Source organism: Zonotrichia albicollis, chromosome 6 (assembly GCF_047830755.1).
Source record: "Zonotrichia albicollis isolate bZonAlb1 chromosome 6, bZonAlb1.hap1, whole genome shotgun sequence".
Taxonomy (NCBI): Eukaryota; Metazoa; Chordata; class Aves; order Passeriformes; family Passerellidae; genus Zonotrichia; species Zonotrichia albicollis.
The window spans coordinates 7,272,329-7,290,929 of record NC_133824.1 but is presented as its reverse complement, the minus strand read 5'-3'; the positions used below and the strand labels follow the sequence as shown (position 1 = coordinate 7,290,929).

The window sequence follows — 18,601 nt, the reverse complement described above, 5'->3', positions numbered from 1 at the left end:
TCCAGAGACAAAGAAACGAACAGAAGGGCTTTGAGAATCAGCTTTTAGGAGACCATAATCTGCTCATGTAAATGTTCCTGGAGATTTTAAAACTGAGTAGTTGTGGCATTCATGACTTATTTTACTATCTCTAGGCATGGCAACACTTTCAAGCTGGATGCAAGGAACTTACCAGCTTCACCTGTAATGCACCTAGATTGATCTTCTTTTGAGTTAAATCTTAATATGTTTGTGCTACGTACAGCAACGGTGTTAATGTTACATGGGTGACCCAACAATAGCTCTGCACAAAAATAAATTAGCAATCACTAGTGAAAATTTGTTTTGTTTTGCTATTTAAGGACAGACACTGAAGGAGAATGTTAGTCACATGCAGTACATTTAAGGTGTACAACTAACATCCCTATTATATATTGTACAGAATGAGAGAGGAACATCACTTATTTATTCCTTTTTTAATCTTCCCTCAAGACTTCAGTGGTTTAGAGTAGAATTGATGGTAGATACAGCAGACACCATGGAAAGATGTGTTTCTGAGCTGAGGCAGAAGCCAGGTTTCCTCAATGAACGGGTTAGCAGTTACGGTGTCTACACATCACTAGGGATAATCATACCAGACCAGCAAAGTACTTCAGGATCTGCTTACCTTTGAGCATGCAGGCAGACTAATTGACTTAACTGAGATTACATACAGGCTTAAAGTTAGTCGTGTGCTTTGCTGGATTTGTCATTAATCCCATGGCCTGAAAAGTACGGAAGCTTTGCAGCAAACTTGAAGGCCAATGAACCAAGCTTCCTTGAAAGGCCTCCTTTGCAAATAGGAATCAGCGTTTTGAGGGTTTGTTGGTTTGTTTGTTTGTTTATTTGCTTTAAATATTTGTTTATTTGTTCCTGAGGGGGTGGAAAGCCTGGCAATGGAATGACTGACCTGTGCTTTTAACAGGCATTGCCTAACTGCATCCTGATCCTTTCCCATCTTGTTCATTAAAGAAATTAAAAGCTATCATATTTTATCTTAGAGTAGGGAAAACTTACCTGGAATGTATTAACTTTGGAGATTGTTTTTAAAACAAAACACATTTTTTCCTTTTCCCTTTATTTTCCCATTTTCCCTTACTTCTTTTCATGCTGATAAAACTTACTGGTTCATCCAGCTCTGGAGAGCCCTGCAGATAATTTAATCCTATTTGTGAAGGTGTAATCAGACCTATTGCTTGAAGGATGCTTTGAGTGCTAGATATACTTAGCTATTTTTTATTTCAACAGTAGAAAGAATAGGCCTGTGTATTTTCTGTTTGTTTGGTAGATGTGATAGAAAAGCCAGTGTGCAAGAGAATGGGGAACTTCTTAGTAGATACTACATTGAAAATTATACTGAAAAACATCCACCTTTTCAGTTTTATATCACTGTCTTGCAATATTATGTAAAGGATTAATAAATATAGGACAGCATGTTAAGAAAGTCATACTACTTAGGGGTCTTGTTTTCATTTCTAGTAGCCTGACACACAGAGAATATCTCAGTAATGGTATTCTGATTTATCTGCAATCTATTAATGTTCTTATTGCAGGTATTCCCATTTATTCAAGTTGGATTTTTTTTGCATTCCACCTGCTGATGTCCAAGCAATTGGGGCAGTGCCAAAGCAAGTCCTGGTATGTGTGCAGTCTGCTACTTCATTTGTATTATTCACTGAGCTTGACTAAAAAGAAAATTAGAATACCATCTAACCGCAAGCTATGAGTTTCTCTTTATTTTAGAACAATGTTTACTATAGCAGTTTGAGAAACCAACAAATAAGTTGAAGCCAGTAAGCACATGATGCAGATTCTGTACATCTCTAGGTTTAAGTCAATGAGTCTGAGATTTCCCATAAAAAATAACAAACCACCACCTCCTCTTCCCCATGTCATCTGCACATCTTGTCAATAAAACAGAGTATCTGATGGTGCCCTTCTTGCCATCTCTTCTGTATGTCTCATGGCAGGTTCTCCGGGTACTGGTCAGTGAGCAGGTTCAGATGATTATGTTTTCACCTCCTTGAAAGTTTCACATTGTAAATGCTGGTGTAATTGTAAAACAACTATGGGTGACCTTTCTGACCCCCAGGAAATTTTGTTTAGATTTTTTAGTCCTTTGTAACAGCACCAGTGCAAACTTAGCATGGAGGTGGGGAAAAATATATTTAAGTAGATCTTGTCTCTTTGAAGCCAATATGTTTGGTCTTGCTTTTTCACTCTTTGTAACTCATAGGAGTGCAACTATGTCACAGAGGAGAGATAGTGATTTTTTCCACCCCTGATGGAAAGTCAAGAACATTTCATCAACACAGAGAAGGTCTTATTGAATGAATATTTAAAAATGGGTTTTCATCGGGTTTTATTTGAGAGAAAATAAGGGGAGCTATAAATGGTAACCCTAGTGCCACTTGGTGACTTGCTCCTGAGTGTAATTTCATTAAGGCAAACAGACATGGTGGAGCACGACCCTTAACATGATGCCATCCAGTGTGTTTTTAACCCTAACCCTAACAGCAGCACATGAAGCAGGACTCCAGGCTAATCCAGGGCTCCAGCAAGGGCAGCCATATCAAGGGTGAAGCATGGGAGCCTCAGGGGTGTGTGCTGAGGGTCTTGATCTGCTCATTACCTTTGTCTGCTCATTCCTCCCACCCATGTGACGAGGAGAGGGGTTGCACTAACTCCTGCAGGGCTGGCAGGTAGAGCAATACGTGTCTGTTGTTGGGCTTGAGTGAGCAGAAAGATTCCCCATGAAGTCAAATGAGCTTGTGTCATCTTTGATGCCTGCTGGTGTGAACATTTCAAAGACCTTGAAGTTATAGCACCACCCAGGCAACAAACAATATGGAAGTGTTAGTGACCATCACTCTCACAGGGGGCAGGTGAAGGGAATGGTTTGTCCTCCTGTGTCACCACAGAAGGCTTCTCCTCTTGGATAGCTTGCTCATTTATAGCTGGGGTTGGAAGGTGCCAGCCAAAACGGAATCTGCATTAAAAGAATTCTGTGGGCTGTACAAATCATAAGGGTAACTACTTCACAAAATACTGTCCACTGAGGCATATATTTAAAAGGTTAGATAAAATATCTCCTAGCCATTTTTTCCAGTTCTTTTCTTTTTATAGTCCACTGCAAAACAACAATAGATAAAAAGACTGTATATAATGCATGTATATTTTGTTGGGTTTTTTTACCTTTCCCAAAGGAGTCTCTGTGCTTCCCACACTAATTGTAGGTTTTTCTGAAAATGCAGCATGAATCATTTATAAATAAAGAGACTTTAAAATCCCTAAAAGACTCCCTGAGGTATTCAGTATTTCAGCATAAAATAACTGTTAAATGGAGTTACTCTGAATTAGCTTTTACTGGAAAGTGGTGAAAATAAAGTTTTCTTTTCACTGTGAATGTGCAATAATTCTTTTACACAGCTACCCAGGGTAATTGACAAGTGATTTTCATAATTCAGGTTTTAGCAAAGAAATCATCTGAAGTGGCTAACATTAAATGAACAGAGCTGCTATTAAAATATAGCTTTCAAGAGAAACTGCGTGAGATGTCGGAACCAGGGGCTCTGTGTTGAGACCTTAAAAAATAATTCGGGCTATAAAGTAAAAACACATACATTTAAGCTACACAATGAATTCATACATACACTCTCCTCACATGTGCATACACACACTTAAAATAATAAAGAAGTATTTTTCATCTTCGTCTTAAAATCCTGTGTTTATGTTAGTGCACAGATAACCCTAGGAAGTCAAAGCACTCAGGAAAGGTAACTGATTTGCATGACTCCTTTGGACTTCGTAACCTTGACTGTCCATACCCACTGTACAATCAGAGGTCACATTTGATCTCTGCGTGTAAAATTATTCAGAGGGAGCTTCCTCAACACTTTGTAGTTGATTGACAAATTGGTCTGTCACTCAAATGCTCCTTCAACTTATCGTGAACAGTAAAGAAAATTATCTGTTCTGTGCATATGTGAGAAAAAGCCTGTTCATTAACCTCTAGTCTGCTGAAGCTGTGGAACATATAATGCTTAGAGGAAGATGTACTGTATAAGAAAAGTATTCAAAAATATACAGGTGTGTATATATATGTGTGTATATAACATATAAAAATGTGTCTCTATAATAGAGCAGTCTGTATGATATATGCATATTTTATAAGTATATGTACATATTACACCAGTTTCCACAGAAAATTTTCTATGCTTTTTAATTAATTTTGTACAGCATGGTAGTTACAAACAGGCTGACACCTCTGAGATGATTCCTACAAATATTTGTTAGAGCAGGCTTCATAATCTAAGATGCCTATGACTGTTATCCCTCAGATATTCTGCCTACACCATAGCTCTCAGATACTGGGCTATTTACAAACATTGCTGTATCACAGTGCAAGGATTTAAAAGCAGCTGACAGTAAAGGTAGAGCCTAATTCACTTCAAGTGTTAAGCAGAGGCAACTCAGACAGATTTAGTGGAGTTATACCTGTTTATCTCAGCAGCAAATTTAGTTTTACATACCATGGAATACTCATCTGGCATCCAGTTGCTTCAGCTTAGGGAAATATTTGCAAGTCATATATATGTATGTGTCTTTTTTTGCTAACTACTAGTCAGTGTACTTTTACTTATCTGTCTGATCTAGGTGAGAAAAATTAATTTCTCTAGGAATTTGTCTCCAAATTCTCTGTGCGTAGCTGAACCTCAACCAACGATACCTAGATAAAAATCTGAAGTTACAACATGATGACAGTTCTGTGCCTTACTGAACAGGTTTTTTTCCCACCATAAACCCTGTGTACAGGTACCAGAGAGCAGTCCTGATGCAAACTCTCCTAGTTCAAAATTTGTGAAAGCCCTGGTCACAGCACAGTTGTGACTTGCCAGCTTCTGACTCACCCCTGGCAGTGAGGAAACATGCCAGGTCAAATCTGAAGAGTGTCTCTGCCCTCTTGACAAGATGAGAGAGATTTTGAGTAAGGAATTTGCTTCAAATCTAGATTGCTAAGTGACACAAACTTTAAAAAATCCCACAAACATAAATCTCCACAACTGGTGTTAACATAATTTTTTTCCAATAAAATGTTTTCCTTGTACTATTTAGTAATTTTTCTTTGCCAGTGGCTGACTAGCTTGAAGTCTTTGAAACACTGAGCTTTCTATAAAATCCAAATAATTCTCTGTAAATCAAAGTACTTGGCATGCTTGCTGCAAAGCCTGAAGCTTTTTTTTTTTAAGGTAATCTCTAGAAAGTAGTTTGTACTCATGTTTTCACAGTGATTAAATATGCAAAGTAATTTTCATGATTATCACCCCGTTCTGAACCAAATCAGATGCGGCTATGCTTCTCTTTGTACAAAGCCAGTTATTGGATCAGATTCCAAAACAAATCCCCTGAATTTGGCGGATCATCATTTTAAAAGGGGGCTTGTTAAGGTAATGATTAAATTAAACCACCCCTTTAAGAATATTTAGATCTGGTCCGCCAAGCGGAACGGTCTAATGGTTTTTAAATTAGAAGCTGCGAATGCTAGTGAATTTCTTTTGTGGGTCAAGTGGGTATTAACAAATGCTAAGACTGTTCTCTCTTTTGTCATCACCTTGAAATCTGCAAAGAAAAGTGAAGAGTGGGAAAGACACAAGGAGAGAAACACTGTTGGTATTTTAACATCAGCGCTTTTAAACCAAGGGCAGCCTCAGATTTACAAGGTTGGAGAGGAGAAGGTATAGGATGATGTTGCTAGTAATCTCTTTATACCTTGCTCTTGAGAAAGAGACTGGAGCTCGAATCTTCCAGGAAGTGGAGAACCCAAGCACATTCAATTCTGGCAGTCTTAAGCTACTGCAGAGGTGTAATAGCCTGCTAACCACAGAAGCGTGGATAACAACCCCTACCTGTGGCTTCCAGATTTCTTAACCCTGTCAATTTTAAATGTGCTTTTTAGCCTCAGATGCTGCCGGGAATTTGTGGCTGGGAGAGACAGTTGTTTCCTTGTGTGGAGAGGATGGCTGGATCCTTTCCAAAGCCAGAGACTTCAGTTTCTCTTTTTGATACCCTAGGAAAACTGTTTGTCACTAGTATTTTACATCCCTCAGTACTACCTAATACTGGAGTTCTGTGAATATTGGATTTATGGGGCATAACAATCTCCATGGTGGGAGGAAATCCACATTAAAATATAAATCTGTCAAGTCAGAGCTAACAAAATACCAATGCTGATATTCTCTGCTTAGTCCCTGCCTCTTTTCAGTCATACGTAGGTTTCTGAAAATGGCACCACTTGGGCCAAATCTTTCCTATACTGAAATGGTTTAAAAGAAAAATGTTGCTTAGGGGCAGAGGTGAAATTTGAGTTTCTTTGAGAAAAGTGGGGAGAGAAATAGCTTTCTGTGTATTCACACAAAGTCCTTGTGACTCTTTTCATTATGAATAGCCTTCTAAGCAAGGCTAGTGGTGGAAAGCTGCAGAAAAAAAAGCTGTAACGGGTGAGGTGCACTTCTGCAGGTGAAAAAGTCAGTTTTCAGTTGACTGAATTATGACCCTTTAGAAATTGCATGCTTTGGACAGTTTGTGTAGGGCTTTTTGCTAAGCTTGTAAAACGTGCACTCAAGGAGAGACATTCCTTGTGCTTGTGTATGAGTTGAGGGAGGGAGAGAGGGCAGAATAAGTTTGCTGTGAACTGAATGTTTTTCTGACCTGACAAAGTGGTTAGGGAAAGTGGCTTACTGAGCTGAGTCCTGGGCTTATTCTCTGCAAAGCAAGTAGGCAAAATGATCATGCCTAGACTGATTGGTATGAAGTAGGATTTACAGAGAGAAACACCACTCCAATGAATCCAGCACACTGTCTTCATTTTGTAATTTGCATCTGTCTTACCCCACCTGGAATGCTGCATCCAGATCTGGGCTCTACACACAAGGAAACCCTGGACCCATTGGAATGAGTCCCAAGGAAAGCCACTGAGTTGATCAGAGGGCTGGAGCATCTCTGCTGTGAAAATGGGCTGGGAGAGTTGGGGCTGCTCAGCCTGGAGAGGAGAAGGCTCTGATGAGACCTTACAGCCCCTTCCAGTAACTAAAGGGGCTGGAGAGACTTTTTACAAGGTCAGGTAGTGAAAATAGGACAAGGGGGAATGGCCTTAATGTAAAGGAGGGTAGGTTTAGATTCAATATTAGGAAGAAATTCTTTACAGTGAGAGTGGTGAGGTGAGGCAGTTGGAACAGGTTACCCAGAGAGGCTGTGAACTCCTCATCCCTGGAAATGTTCAAGGCCAGGCTGGATGGGGCTCTGAATAACCTGACCTAGTGGAAGGTTTCCTGGCCACAGCAGTGGGATTGGAACTAGGTCCCTTCCAAACCATTCTATGATTCTATTCTGTACAAATTTATCTGCCAATGACAACATTTTAATACACTGAAATTTATTCTAAAAATTCCAGTAAAATGCTGATAAAAAGTTTGTAATGATGACAGAAATAATTAGGGGAATATTACTATTTAACACCTGAGAATAAAAAAAAAAAAAGCCCCAAAAACTCACCTGCCCACTCACCCAACCAAAAAAGTTCAACAAGCGTTATTCAGTGTTGTTAAACAACTTTAAGTCTGCTCCTTGCATATAGACATGGCAATACATGTGGTCAGTTATAAATAACCTTCCATATCCTATGCAGTCATTTGCATTGAAACAAATGAAATATTTTAATGCATATCACACTCAAAATGCCAGTAAGGCTGGTCAGATTCTAATTTGCATGTAAGTTTGTATAATAGATATTAAGCCTTTGCTTCAGATCGCCACATGTAATTGTTTTGTTCAAGAAAACATTGCAGTGCAAAATATTAAATGGAAAATAATGTTAATAATATTGAATTTCACATACTTTTTTCTTTTGGAAGCAGAGAACTTATTTCTCTCTCACTGAAAAGCCTTTTGACTTTTCATAAATGTAATTTTGACTCAGGAAGAATATTTCTGGCAACAATAGAAAGGTTGCAATCATGCTGTATAGTCTAATCTGACACCACAGTGACCAGGTTGTAATGAACTTCCTTCACAAAAAAGCCTAATACATATTTAATGGAAATTCACCACAGGATTTTTGCTCTTTCTTTAAAAGTACAGGGCACTGATTATTTTAATATCTGTTTGGACTGTTCCCTTATTCCCAACCATATTTTCCCTAAAATAAAAGTGTTAACAAAGTTATCTCACAAAGTGTTTGGTGAGTAAAACCCTGAAGCGGTTCTGCTTTGTACATCATCAGGATCCAGTTAGTGTGAGAGAGGATCTGAAGTTCATTTTCAGATAAGAGTTTTTTCCCAGTCTGTGCCCACCTTGATCCCCTCTTCTTTGTAACTTTCAGTTTATTGTAGAGACTATCTGTGAGCCATCTCTAAGCCTGGACCCTCGTTCCTGCCTTCACCAAAGGAAAGGTGCGATTGCATCTTGGATTTTGGTTGGGGCTGACAGTTTAAAATTAACTCATCAGCTGGTCCCTATTTTCTAAGGGCAGAGAAGACACTGAATTTCTGGGAAATGGGCTGCATGTTCTGTCAGGCAGAACACAGTATTTCAACAGCACAGTTTTAGAAGTATTATCTCTGCTTCCAGCAAAAGAAAATGAGACTGAACAAAGCATATTAGTCTAAAATAACTTCATCTTCTCTCCAGTGTTCAGGCCTTAAACCTGAGAATCACTCTTTCTTGAAGAGGACACTAAAAAGTGAAGTTATGCTTCAGAATGTCTTTCAAAGCCTGTGGTTTTGGATACACTGCTGTTGCTTCAGGGCAGTCATGGCCAAAGGTATCCCACTTGTTCCTAAAACTGCAGACATGGAATGCGCTGCCACAATTATTTGCAGGCTGAAATTACTAGAGTAAAGATGAAAAACAGGTTGAGAGTCTGTTTTAAATTCCAAAATGTTGTATCTTAAACATGTTTCCATAATAAAATATAAAATTTCATGATAGCACAGAGAAGTAAAATTGATACAAACTCCAAGCAAGAATTTTTGGTTTATTCTGTGTTTCAAACATTTGTTTGAGGTTTGAATGTGAATATTTTTAGACCGCCAGTATCTCAACTGGCATCTAGCTTTCTCTGCTGAGCTATAAGGTCAAAGCTCTGCTTTTGGGTTATCTGCAGAGGGGATCTTGACTGCATATTGTGCCCTTGATCCCTGCATAAACCAGCCATTGACGTCAGTCTGAGTTTCATGTGCAGATTAGAGCTGTGTAAGCTCTTCACAAGAAAATCTGAAGTTATGCAAAAGTCTCTAGTAGTTTGCAGTTTGAATCTGGAAATGAATTCAGAAGACGTTAATGTAGAATTTGACTCAGTAGCAAACTTTTGAAGGAAAATTCTAAAGCTTTTTCTCTAGACTAAAAGGATTATTATTAATTTTTTAATGCTTAATGCCATGGTTATGCTGTCATGGAAGGCACGTGGATTAAGCAAAACAATCAGTGAGAAGCAATGCCTATACTTTTGAATGGCACCAGCATATCTGCATGTTTTGAATGCAAAGCTTGAGCCTCAGATAAATGGAAGTTTAGAAGGTGGAGAAATGACATGAATCAAATGACTGAGTTGTAGATTGCAAACATTCTCCTCTCACAACACAACCGACTGGAATCAGGCTTTTTTCCATCCTGGTCAGGCACTATTCAGAGAAGAGCCTGAGGAGTATAAAGTGCATATATTAGAAATTGCCTGCTGGCCTAAGAACTTAAACCAGGAGGTGTTGCAGTACCAAGTGAAAGTCATAAACCTGAAGGCACAGACCTTTTGTGGCAGATGAGAAAAGAAGATTCTCCCCTAAATATTTGTGAAGAAGGGACTCCCTTTGTACAACACTTTTTGTGACTCTTGAGCAGTGTATATTTTGCCTGAAGGGACCAATTCCCTATGTCTGTGGGAGAATGCTTTGAACAGGGAAGTCAGAACTACACACTGAGGACTTCTATCAGAAGAGTTGCTCTTTCTCAAATAATGTCACTTAATTAAAAATTGTAAAGATATATTTACCTTCTCAGACAGGAATGGATGCCTTTAGAACAGTTCCAATCTATTCATAAATAATGTACATTTAAAAATATTTATAAATATGTATTTAACCACAGCCGTCATTCTGATTTCTTAGATAATTAATATGCATTGGAGAACTTTCTATTAAAGACTTCTTCCTTTCTTCTTTTTACTTTAAAAAGTGAAGAAATAAAATGTAAAAAAAAAAAAAAAATTAAAAAAAATCAGCCTACTGAATAAAGATAGACTTGGGACATAACCCATAAAAAACAGGACACTGTAACTTCATTAAAACTTGTCTGGAGAATTTGTTCTGTGAAACTGATTTTCTTTTTTCTTCTTCTCTCTGACAGCTAGAATTAAAGGACAAAAGTGTCAGCTTAATTTTAAATTTCCTGGCTTTGGTCCATTTGTGTTACAGCCGCAATCAGGAAGACATAGTTCTGCTAAGGGTCATATTATTTTTGGCCCATGGAGGAATGTTCAAGGTGAACTAAAGGGCAAAGCCTTACTCAGGATGTTGCCAGAAATAAGATAGGGACCCTTCAGAAACATCATTGCCATGGGGGTGCTGCCACTACATGGAGCCAGGGCTGTTATAGGAGCTTCTTGGATTCCTCTAGAACTACTTGTCTTTCTAACTCCTCTCATTTTGGCCCAAAAACCTCTGCCTTGCTTTGATTAGTTGTGAATCACCATTTTTCTGAGGTTATGGGTATCTGAAAGTGAGACTTTTTGCTCTTAGAGAACCAAAGGAGCGCTGATCCTAAATGGCACTTTACAGTTACTGCATAAATGAATGTTTAGTGACCATGCTTCTTGATGAAGGTGGTCTTCGAAAGCTTGGCATGTTATTTGGAAGAGATATTTCTCAACTGTTTCACACAAATATTTTTTTTGTTATATTAAAGAAGTGGTAAAACAGATAGTAAAGTAAAAGGAGATTTGGCCTGAGTTCTAAATGCTCACATACATACGTTTCTGACCTAGATCACATCTATCCAGTTTATTGAATAAATTATGGTGAGATTTGGAGCAACGTGAATTCCATTGCAACCAAGTAGAGGTTTATAAAATCTGTAAGATCCTGAAGTGATTTAGTGTTTGATAACAAACTCAAGTTAATAGCAAATAATTCACAAATGTCTTCCTAACACAGTGCATGTTTGAAAGCCCTCTGAAATCAATACACAGGATCCCATTGATTTCAGCAGATTTTGCATCATGCTCTAGCTAAATCATAAGATTCAATCAGAATTTACTCTAGATAGTAAAAAAGAGATGTCTTTTTTATTTCCCCGGGCACAGAACAATAACATAATTTTACTCTGTTATACTACTGAGAGAGAGTGATACACATGCTGAAAGATGAATTCTGATCTCTTAAAATAACATTAAACCAGGGCGTCTTTCACATTTTCATACTGATATACGAGGAAGCACTTTCTGCTTCATGTGAAATGCTAGCATGATGACACTGAAATTTAGAATAAATATAATTCCTGCTGTACCAAGGCCATTATAAAAACAAGACTATTTATCTTGTGAGACTGTCCTGGCAAACCAAGTCTTACAGGTAAAAAATAAATGCTCTTCAGTTTTACAAGAGCATTGTGCTTCTGAGCTTTACACTTTTTCTAAACCCCAGTATAGTGTAAGAAGAACCAACAATAGGGAGGCAAGCTTCCACAGCTTCCAAATCAGAGAAGAAAAGCACACAACTTAGTAATAAAAGGCAAGGACATTCATTTGACTTGTTGGTTTATTTTATTATAAGGATGTCATTAATGTTTCTATAATTAATCTTATTTCAGTGCCTCCATTATTAACTTTTTTCCTTGCTGAAGAAAATGCTGGCATGCTCCATCTAGAGAGCCTTCTTTTCTTTCTTTTTTGTTCTTTATTTTTGGTGTTTTGTGGTTTGTTTTGGTATTTTTTTTTCTTTCTCTTACTTCATTTTGGAAAGGTTTAGCCTTAGTTCTAAGAATGAAAGTTGTATAAATTTCATGTCTCTTTCATATCTGTGTCTCTGGAGGTGTCATCGTACATCTATCTTTTCATTCTTGTAATGGAAAATGGGCATTTTGATAGGTGCTGGACTTAGAATTAGAAAACTGATCATATATTTTTTATTCTGACAGAGATTTTCTTGCTGTACTTCTGCGCAAATGAGCTCAGCAGGTGTTTCTTCAGCAAAGTCTTTCTGTGTCTTGACTCTGACTCATGAGCTCTGGTGGTGCTTGTTGAGGGGAGTGAAGCCCCTGATGCCATGGTGGAAATAGCTGAAGGGTTACTGTGCCTCCTCTGAAAGCACCATAGACCACAGGGCCAGTCCGTGCCCCCATAAAACAGAGGCAGTAGCTAAAGGACAGACATTTTACACATTGAAGATGGTAGGCAGGTAGGAACAATAACCTCTTGCTGATACTTGCTATAAATCACCAGAGTTTATCAGGCAATGCCTTCAGTACACCAGTATGTAAAATATGGTTTCTTTTTATCTCCTCTGCCTAGGTATCTTTTCAGTTCAAGGTAGGAATTGCAAGTATGTGCACATGTGTGTGAATTAGTAGAAAGTGGTTATTTTTAGTTTCCTTGCATTTCTTACCAAGGTAAAACACAACTGTCAAGCTTGGAGAGACTCTCCTGCCTTATGAGTGGTTTACACAAATGTTTAGCTTGGAAGTCTGGCTCTAAAGCTTTCCAGACATGTAAATCCATTTCTTAACTGCATAAACACTTTTGAGGTACTTGGTCCAAGCTTGAAAATTAGTACTTGGACCACACCAATATATTTTCTTGAGGTATCAGTCCTCTTTTAAGGCTTGGTTCTGTGATGAACAGGTGCAGACAGGATTGATGTACCAACAGTGAGAATTCAGGCATGTACATCCACCCAAGGTCCACATCCAGCAGTCACTTCATATTGTTACACTAGTGTTCAGTGTTTGCATTTAACATTCTTAACATGAGAGAAGAACAAGGAATAAGAAATGCAGAGACTAATGCTTCAGCTGTGTGGTTCTCATAGTTTTACCTATTCAAACAGGTTTAAAAAAGAAGTTTCCTACCTCAGACTCATCCTAATGTGCCTTTTGAGAATCCTTTTGAGGATTTTTTTCTTGCATTCAGTGGTTTGGAACAATGACAATGTAAAGTATTCCTGTGTAGATAATACTTTGTGGCAAACTAGAATATGTATTTCAGATATTTCAGCAAGAAAATTCATTGCAACTTCTGCTGCATTAAAAAAAAAACAAAACAAAAGAAAATGAACCTTTAATATACCAGTTGTCATATTTCAAAAATTTTTTGTGCTACTGTGTTTAGATATGATTAAGATTCCAGATTATCCTACTTGTGCTGTGTAAACACACAGTTCCACTGCCGATCTGGGTTAGCTTTCTCTCTCTAAGCTGTTTTTCACTATTTCATTGGGTGATTTTTTTATAGATTTCTCTCTTCAATAAAAGTCCTTGCTTTCACTAATATAACATTAATTTGTGATTGATCTGTTCTGAGGTGGAGAAATAAGGTCAAAAATATATATTGGGTTCCTGATGGCTTGAGCTGGTCACTGCCATCTCCTAATCAGCAGCCAACTTTTCAATTAAGAGGTGAGAGTGAGTGATCTGTGCTGGTTTTGCTATTTATCTCATCTCTGAGGAGCAACACATTTTGCCTTTCTGAAAACACCTCTGAAGACTCTGCAGTTCAAGTTAATTTTGATCAGTGTCTGATCTCCACCCCATATCTGAAAAGTTCACATGGGTTCTCAGCCTCATCCAAGTGCTTGGAGGTAAAGGTATGAAACACAGAAAATTATCAGAGCCGTAATGATGATAATATCAGAAGATAGACTGGTGAAGCAGCTAAGATATTATAATCCAAAAAATTGTTATGGGTAATTTTCTTCTCATAACCTGAGGACAAAAACTTTATTACTCTTTAAACTCCAATATTGCACCAATTAAATTCCAGCTTAAGAACCAAGGTTTCCAGTCCACTTTTCATTTCAAAATGTGTCTCCTATTCTTGTTCTCAGAAGTCCCATAAGAACAACTTTTTATTCTTCCTTTTTTTCATCTTCATATTTTCTATAATTAAGAAGCACGAAGGAATATTATGTTACAGAAACTTTGCCAATGAGCTTTTGGTTTTGCAAAAGCACATACTTAAAATCATACTATTTTTTTCACACAAGAAATAATATATTTTGAAAAAGAAAGGAAAGAAATTTCAAGCCCTTTTATTTTTCTCTTGCTGCATTTAACTTTTCTACCTCACAGCTCAGATTGCTTTTTTTAATCAAAGCAGTAATGGAAGAACAGTCCTTACACTCAAATGCAATCACATTTAATCATATTTAATATCCTTATTTCTCAGCTGATCAGACTTTAAAAATTTGATTGCTTCAGTTTGATTTAAAACTTAAGGTAGGTCAAACCCAATAAAAAAGGTATATTTTTGTTGTTAGTGTGTTCCAGTTGTATGGTTTCTTAATGTGCTTGAGCTTTTGGCTGTTGTGTTGCTGGAAAAAAGATTTCTGAGCACCCTCTCAGTGGAAACGAGCAGAAAATAAAATGATAACATTTTAGCCAAACACGATACATTTTTTCATAAGAAAAAATAAATTCATTTGATGACACATTAATCTTTGTCCTACCAGAGAAAGACTTTGATTTAGTCAGAATATATTTTGTATCCTCTTCTGGTTTCCTCAAACTTGTTTCCAAAATAGGTTCAGTGGAATAGATTTCTGGGTGTTTTACTCCATATTAAATCCAAAATAATTCCAATTGACATTGAAATCTCCCATCTCTGTCTTCAGTCTTCATTTTCAGTCTGTAGTAGCTGAGGTCATTGACTTTGCTGCAATTGCCCTGCAAATTCCAGAGCATAACCTAACACACAAAATTCTTGCTTCCTACTTCTATTAATGTAAAAGTAAACTGTGTACTGAGCATGTCAGACTTCTTTTCATGTACTGCACCTGTTTTCCTTTCAAACTGGATTCTTCACTTCATGTGGGAGCACACTAGCAGAAAGTTCCTGTTGTGGCCACCAACCATGATGCTGAAACATGCCCCATGACTATAGGCTTTAGGAGCAAAACTTTAGGGACCCATTTGACCTGTAAACAAATCCTCCCTTGAAACCATCTGAGTGCTTATTTTGTGTCAGTCTTTATTCCATGGGAATGAATAGAACAATTATGCTTTCATACAGACTGCAGAATATGGTAAAATTTGATCCTCCCAGTCCAGCAACATATATAAAATTTGTTAAGCCACAGACTAAATGAATGAATGAAACTAATGAAATGTTCCATTCCTTGTTAATTTGATGCATGTGTTCTGGGTGGGTGAGAAGGAACAGAGCAGGAAAGGGCAGGCTTGTGCCAAAGTTCAGTGTCAAGTCACTATGGAGTTTTAGCACAATCTCAGAGGTCGATCTCTGGATTTCTGGAGCTGTTAGACCATGATGGTTTGATAGGCATATGTAAACTGTAGGAAAGTTCCTTCTGAGATGCATCTTAAAAGCAGAAAGAGGTAATCAGAAAGCATACATTTTTTCTGTGTTGACATCATGGATCAGTCTTATATGGAAAGATTATAATTTCATTAATTTATCATCAAGGTGAATTCATAAAGTGATGGACACAATGCTTACAAGTCTTATATACCCCAGAATAAAGCTTTGTAGTTTCAAGGTCACATTAACGTAGTTTTATTGTCACTTTCTTCAGTGAAGACCTGTTATCTGAAAAGCAGATATTACCTGCTGTGAAATTCATTATATGTGCTAAATAAAATAAGATAAAATAAAATAAAAACCAAAAAGAGGGACTGCAGCTCCCACTTGGCAAGGAATACCAGTTATATAACCTATTCCTGGTTATTGCTGGTGTATCTGTACCCAGCTCTGCCACAGCACCTGTGAGACAAAGTGGAAAGTGTAGAATGCAAGACAGGGGAGTGAATTTGTGAGCATGCAATGTGGCTTTTCTCTACTGATTCTCATTATGTCCCTTGTGTTCACAACTTGTCCAGTTGGGGGGCATTACAAATAATGTAATTAAAAAAAAATACTAGTACACAATGCTCCATCTGTAGCAGTACTCTGACTTACACTTTTCAGTCTGATGTTTCACTCTGTGTTTGAGTTCATTTTAATAGCCAAAAATATTGTGTGAGACTGCTGCATAGATACAATATACTTCTCAAGAGGTAGATGAGTTTTGAAGGTAATGTGAAATGATTCTATCATAATTTGCAATGTACTCTGGGAGGGGAGGCATTGCATTGATAAAAGATTATGATTTAAGTTTTGGCAGACACTGAGTAACAGTTACCATGCATTTTGCCTCCAAATTCTCCTAATTCAACTTAATAGGCAAATCATGTTTTCTCTCTGCTTTCCTGATCATCCTCCATTAACCTGCAGTCTTTGATAAATATGCATTGCCTCATAATGTTGCATAAACATTTTTTAGAAGGCAAATAGAGAGTAAACAAAACCCAAGTTAAAATGATATTAAAGACTTTGATGGCTTATTAATCATTTATACAAAGCATATTAATCAAATGGATACTTTAAAGCAAAATGCTTTCTCCGAAAATCAGAGAACAGAGGCAATGCTGGCCTTTTCTCTGTTATGAGGTGAAGGCTGGCAGGAGGCAGTTCTCCATCACTTGTTACTCACTTTTAAAAGTTCAGACTCCAGGAACATCCCCATACTAATTCACTGTCCCTGTCTGCATGTGAATCTGATTCAAGGGCTTTGTGAGAAAGTCACCGCATACAAAAGCATGCCCATCTCCACCATCACAGTTTTATTCCTCTTTCCCTGGTCTTCCATTTACTGCTAACATTTTTCTATATCTCTGTCAAATCTCTGGTGAATAAATGAACAGTGTTACCTTTGCTTTGTGTGCCCAAGAACTAACTGATTTGAGAAATACGAAGAACCCAAATCAGCTTTCCCCTGCTAGAGGTTTCAGCGCCCCAAGTGAGAGCATAGCACTACAAGTCACTGTTTCAGTCCTCTTCATGACAGCTGAGTGTCAGGCTTGGACCTGGAATGGACACTGGAGGCTGGGGAGAAACCTCTGACAGCAGAACTGCTGGTGATGAAGAAGAGGACTTGTGTCCCAGCTGAATGGAAATCTTTGGAGAAAGGTGGATTTTGGCAGCCAGGAGTGTGAGGACAGTAAAATTCTGCAATGAATCTGAAAAGATAAATTGGCTGTTATTTGTAAAATTATACATGATGGGCTGGTTACTCTTGTAAACTGAACTTCTACAGAGAGAAGCTGTGGTTCACTGCGTATCACTGAATCATCACTGTGCAGCTGGGCCACAATGGCAAAGGAGTTGGGTCCCTAAAGATGTGGAATCACAGTGTAACTCTTAGCTCCTATACCAGATCTGCAGTAAGTAGGTGCCCTTACTCAAGTCATTCTGATTAATGCATTCTCAAAATTACATGGGAAATTCTGGGTAATTTGAAATCATTATCAATCTTATGTTGACTTTGTAAGGGCCAAGATTTTACCTGTAATTTAAACAAGGGAGATCATATTTTGGCATGTGTTAACCTTGTCATGTTGATGCACAATTTATTCCTAAGTGTTTAACTTGCCAGGCTGAACATGAGTTAATGGATACACAGCCTGGCCCACATTTAACATGTTAGCTGGACCACGTTAAAATTCACTCTTTAATTCCTAGTCTAGACAAAGTCACACTCTACAGGAGAAGGAAGAAACTGTCTACAATCTGGGTGATTAATGGGCTGAAAGCAGATGTGAGATATAAAAGAGTTTGTAAGCCTCCTTTACTACCTGGAGGTAAAGTTTGGCTGTCACAGGCAAGAGAAAAGGGATAAATTTCAAAGAAGGCTGAAACTGCAGCCAAAATGCATTAAATGATTACACGGCCAGGACTTACTTTGATCACACCTCAAAAGTAAAACAAACAGAAGCATGAAGAAGAAAGGTTCTTTTCCCCCCAAAATAGCTCAAAAGGATGAATTCATTAAAGAAAAACAAGCACTCTAGGGGCAATGGTACCAAACACGTTGTGGTGTTCTAAATCCCTCAGCCCCACATGAAGGGTGAATGTGACTCCACTCAGGGCACTGGCCTGACCCTACAGTTCCCCTTGATCCCAGGGGGAGATGGGGGTGGCTGTGAGCCTTTGCCTACCTGGGAGCTCCTGTGAAGAGAGCACAGCCTCACTAGTGCACTCTGTGCAGGCTGGCATTCATGTAACCTGACACAGAATTCATCAAACAGCTGGAAATCAGAGCCAATGGAAAAAAGAACCAAGGTATCGAGAAAGAAAATAGAATACCAACTTACATGGACAATCATCCGTGAGTTGCAGAGTTGCATAACCTGGTGTCATCATTTCCATTTGAAATACAGAAAATTAGAGAAGGGACATATGAAATAGTTTATTCAGGTCATCCAGATGGTGAAAGGTAAAAGTCCCTGTTTCAATCTGTTGCTGTCTTATAAATATCTACTAGAGAAG

At 38.0% G+C, this 18,601-nt stretch overlaps 1 long non-coding RNA gene across 1 annotated transcript in view; it reads left to right on the top strand.

The window, feature by feature from the left end:
- The window catches only part of LOC141729325 (uncharacterized), a 129,299-nt gene that overhangs the window by 80,774 nt on the left and 29,924 nt on the right, over positions 1 to 18,601 (top strand). The window contains exon 7 of the long non-coding RNA XR_012580704.1: positions 1,572 to 1,656. This is a non-coding gene — a long non-coding RNA (uncharacterized LOC141729325). The remainder of the gene's footprint in view (positions 1 to 1,571; positions 1,657 to 18,601) is intronic.